The sequence below is a fragment of the Lutra lutra genome, chromosome 1 (assembly GCF_902655055.1).
Source record: "Lutra lutra chromosome 1, mLutLut1.2, whole genome shotgun sequence".
Classification (NCBI taxonomy): Eukaryota; Metazoa; Chordata; class Mammalia; order Carnivora; family Mustelidae; genus Lutra; species Lutra lutra.
The window spans coordinates 17,728,689-17,733,931 of NC_062278.1; positions in this window are offsets into that span (position 1 = coordinate 17,728,689).

A 5,243-nucleotide genomic window follows, 5' to 3' on the forward strand; every position below is an offset into this window, starting at 1 on the left:
AACAAGTGCCTCATTGAACTTGTTAGAGCATGAGAAAACTCAGGGAAAAAGTGAGATCTCTGAGGTAAAGAGCACAGTCCTCCCCTCTACTTTCTAAGAATCCTCTTTGCCACACCTGTATCTGGTCAAAGCATCTCTTCTAAGCTTCCTCTTTTGAGAAGACTGGGAAGTGGGAGCTAAGGCTTCCTATGGCAACCCTTTCCCTAGCCTCTGCCTTCTTGTGGATCACTCTACAAAATAAAAGAGGGAAGTGTTTCTCTTCCGTTTCATGTATAAACTATACTAGAAAGCCCTATCCTACTTACTTAGCCTGAGTGCTGCCCCACATATAGACATTCAAACTTTAATTCAGTTCCTAAACCAAACACCATCACCATCCAAAAACCTATTTATTTTTCTCTTTCCCTTCAGCTTAGTTAAGGGAAATCTCTCTCTCCTTCTCTCTCTCCTCTATCTCTCTCCCTCTCCCTCTGCCACTCCAGTTTTATTGAGAAATAACTGATGTACATCACTCCTTAAGTTTAAGGTATACAGCATGATGGTCTGATTTACAGATACTGTGAAATGATAACTATAAGAGGTTTTGTCATCAGCCATCATCTTGTATAGATGCAATAAAAAGAAAAAAAAAATTCTCCTTGTGACGAGAACTTTTAGGATTTAATCTCTTAACACCTTCCCTGTATATCATACAACAGTGTTAGCTATGATCCTTATGCTGTACCTGATATTCCTAGTGCTTAGTTATTTTATAAAGGAAAGTTTGTACCTGTTGCCCATTTTCCTTCAATTCCCCCCAATTGAAAATTTTTTGCTTTTTAACAGTAAAGCTAAATCCACTTGGATATTGCCACACATTAGCTGGTAATTTTCTCTTTCTTCTCTCCTCACTATTAAAGCTCACTAATTCTATCTCCATCTGAGCCTGAATTAGCCTTCCTTTTTTTTTTCTCTCGCTCATTTATTTATACTTAATTTCTGTTTCACTAAAAAGCCTTCTGCACTTCTTATAAACTCCCCTTCCTTTCAGTGACTGAATATAGGACCCCTAGACCATATGGGCACCCTGATCTCGGACATCGTTTCCAGAACTGTGAGAAATAAAGGTTTGTTGTTTACAAGACGCCCAGCCTGTGGTACTTTTTGTCATAGCAGCTGAAATGCACTAACACAGAGACACACTAGGTAGATTAAATCTTTAGTACCTTCTTCCAAGTCACCATCTTCAGCTGCATGCAGAGTATATGGGTGCATTGTATATAACTTTACTTTCTGTGTATTGTTATGTTCTGACATCCTAAAACAAACAAACAAATAAAAAAAAAGCTTTCTGACTAGGGAGGCACTAGGCACTGTCCATCCCAGAACTAGGCTTTGATATGCAAGTTGACCAATCCAGAGCCATACCTCCTCTCTCTTGCTCATGTACTACAGAAAACAGTATTCCTCTGCCTTAATCATCCCATGGCCATGAATCAGGCCACCAGGGACCTCACCTATGGCTCAAAGCCTGATGAAATGATCCTAGTTAGATAATCCTACACTCTTTACCCTGCCTTGCCTTGCCTTGCCTTGCCTTGCCTTGCCTTGCCTTGCTGTGGAAACACCAGTAAAGGTCTCAGTGCTTCTGGGTCCTGACCAGCACGTGGTGTTCCCCCAGGCCACCCCTGTGAGGCAAGCTGTGCCTGTCATTCCAGGGGCAACTGAATTGCCAACCTTTTTCCAGTGGCATGGACCTCTCAGTATCCTCAGTCAGTGCCAGGCACAGAATATTAGTTTTATATTTTAAAAACATATGTTTATTTCCCATATTTCTAATGTGTTCCTTTTTACACTCCCCTCTTGTTCTTTTTTATTATACCTTCATGCTGTTTTATAATATCCTATTCTTTCAAGTAAAAACTATTTATTCACAGACCTCCATGTATTATTGAGCACTGTAGTTTTACCCCTAGTCCCTTACAGAACTGGAGTCCTAGTGCCACTGTCCACCTGCCCCGGAGTCCAGAAAACCTATGCCTTTATGACTCTGAATTTGTTTCTGGCCCAAAGAAACACCCTTTACAAAACACCTATTCCTACTTTTCTATTTTACCTTATCCATCTCTGTTACAATTTTGAGCAGAGGGATGTAAACATGTCTGAGTATAAACTTAGTATAAGTTTATGTACTCAACATGTAACTCATAAGCTTTGTGAGTTTTTGATCATAAGTCTCAACACCTTGTTAAAAATAACACCCTCTAAATCAATAAGAATACAGCATATTGTTGTCAAAAAAAGCATAATTGAGCAAATATTAAGTTCTGGACTATCACTTCATCTCCAATAACAACAGCATAAATACTGGGCTCACATACTGGACTAAGCTTTGGACAGAAGACTCAACATCTGGTGGGTTTAGAGACATGGGAGGGTAATAAAGACATGGGAGGGTAATAACTTATCACAAACATCCCCTTCTGAGCAAGCTGAGAAATAAGCCATAGACCCTGCTAAGGATCAAAATATAAGTGTCACATGGGACACCTGTGTGGTGCAGTCTGTTAAGTATCCGACTCTGGGTTCTAGCTCATTTCATGATCTCAGTGTCATGAGGTCAAGTCCCGGGTTGGGCTTTGCACTCAGTGTGAGGTCTCCTTGGGATTCGCTCTCCCTCTCCCTCTGCCCCTCCTATTCACACACACTCTCTCTCTTAAATAAATAAATCTTGAATATATATTAGATACATATTTACTTTGTGTATGTACACACACACACACACACACACACACACACACACACACTTGATTCTCCTTCCTTTTGACTTCTTTGTTTAGTCTTTTGGACCTACTTTTAGGAAGAATTATAAACAAGGTATTTACCAATATTGCTCCATACAACTTTGAGCACAGAGAACTCACCCCACCAAACAAACAAACAAACAAACAAACAAAATGGTTCATCTAAGCATACTGATATTTACCATATTAATTATTCCCAATGGGGAACTCTGACCAATCCAAATTGGTCAAGCCAGTTTTCTTTTTCATTTACCTATTAGCTGATCCTCTCTTTTCGTCTAGGGAGACGTCAGTAAGAGATGCAAAGCAAGCAAGCAACAGTGTCCTTTGATTTGTATCCTAGAACAGCACATTTTCTCACTTTAGTGAGTGTGTGACATATGTGGAGAGCTTCTGAAAATGCAGGTCCAATGGGTCTGGGGCAAGGCCTGAGATTGGATTTCTATAAGCTCCCAAGGCATGAAGACACTGGTTTCAAGTACCAAGTTCCTAGAGCAGTGTTTTTCAGACCCTTTCAGGAGATCCCTAAGATCAAGATAATTTTTATAATAATATAAAGACATCACACTGGAAGGTAAGTGACTTATGATGTTACAGTGATTGAATACAGAAGCAGATATGAGAATCCAAATCAGAGAGATTTGCAAAAATATAAAACAATACCACTCACTTTACTAAATGTTTTTCATTTTGGAAAATATAGTTGTTTTTCAAAAACAATATATTACCTAAATTAGCATTGAATAGGTTTATTGTTGTTATTAGCAAACGAATCAACAAATATTTATTTTTAAGTTCTCATTTCTAGGGGCGCCTGGGTGGCTCAGTGGGTTAAGCCGCTGCCTTCGGCTCAGGTCATGATCTCAGGGTCCTGGGATCAAGTCCCACATCGGGCTCTCTGCTCAGCAAGAAGCCTGCTTCCCTCTCTCTCTCTCTCTCTGCCTTCCTCTCCATCTACTTGTGATCTCTCTCTGTCAAATAAATAAATAAAATCTTTAAAAAAAAAAAAAAAAAAAAAAAAAAAAAGTTCTCATTTCTATTATTGTAACTATTAGTAGATAGAACCACATATGGAGGACTGCTCATAAACCAAATTTTTAGAGGTTCTCAGTAACTTTTAAAGGGATAGAAGACTCCAAAATAGATGAGATTCCTGCTTTACAGAGGTTGGAAATTTATTTTCCCTGTTTCAGCAGAAAAATTAAGAAAGAGAAAGCATCCCACTCTGTCCTACGAAGAAAACATTGAGAACCCACACATTTTAAAATCCTACCTTAGCACAAAGTACTTGTGGACATTTTTGAAGGAAAAAATAAAAAAATTTGGCCATGGCTTATACTCTTTTTAATGGAATGTCAATAAACATTCAAGGAGTTCTTATTCAAGTCCCTTAAGGTTGGGAAATGACAGAACAGGAAAACAAGTGAGTCTTAATCCCAAAATATGTTACATTGCCACAAAAGTAGATGAGTCATTTTATCCTTGGCCTCTTTAAATTCCCATGTTTTCTTACCCATCTCATGGATGAGCATTTGGGAAGGTATTTTCCTTATTGGACATATTATTTCTTCTTACAAGCTTCTCTTCAAAACATCTGTGGGGCAATAATGAAATATTGAAATAATGTGAAATAATTTCACATTAAATTATTATTTATGAATAATATTTTTATAATTATGAATAATTATAAATGAATTAATTCATTTATTAATGAAATTAATAATGTGAAATAATGTGAAATAATGCATTTGTTGACTTCACATGTGGCAAAAAATACAATGATTCCGGAAGTTTCCAACCAATATTTTACTCCAGGCATGCTTAACCCAATTGCCTGTGTCTAATCTTCACCATCTTCAGCTTTGTAGAAAACTTTGCACTCTCTCACCTTTCAACCTCACTTTATTGGCGATTCACTGTGGCATACCTTTTGTGCATAACAACGCATTTTGCCATCTTGCAACTTTCTTCAAATGTTTATCTCCCTGGTGAGTATACTGCATTGCACTAACCACCTCGAGGTTCCGTCCCATCTACCTTCTTTCCTTATCCTTCCAGAGGTGAAAACGTTCATGTGGTAGATCTAAGCCACCACTGGATTCTCCTTTCAACTGTTTCCATCTTCTTTTCTGCCTTAAAGCACAGGCTTATTTATGTTCTTGTCACTCCCACCACCAACAATAGCAGTTAACCTCCTTTGAGCAAAAAGCTGTAGGTGTGTTTCGTTGGTTTTGACTTCAAGCAACAGAAATGTGTTCTCTCACCTTCTGGAAGCTAGAAGTCCAAGATCTAAGGGCCAGCCAGTGTCTCTCTCTGGAGACACTAAAGGAGAATCTCTCCTTGCCTCTTCCAGAAGGTTCCCAACAATCCTTGGTCTTCCTTGCCTTGAGCTGCTATGTCTTTCCAGCCTCTGTATCATCTCCACATGGCCATCTTCCGTGTGTGTGTGTGTGTGTGTGT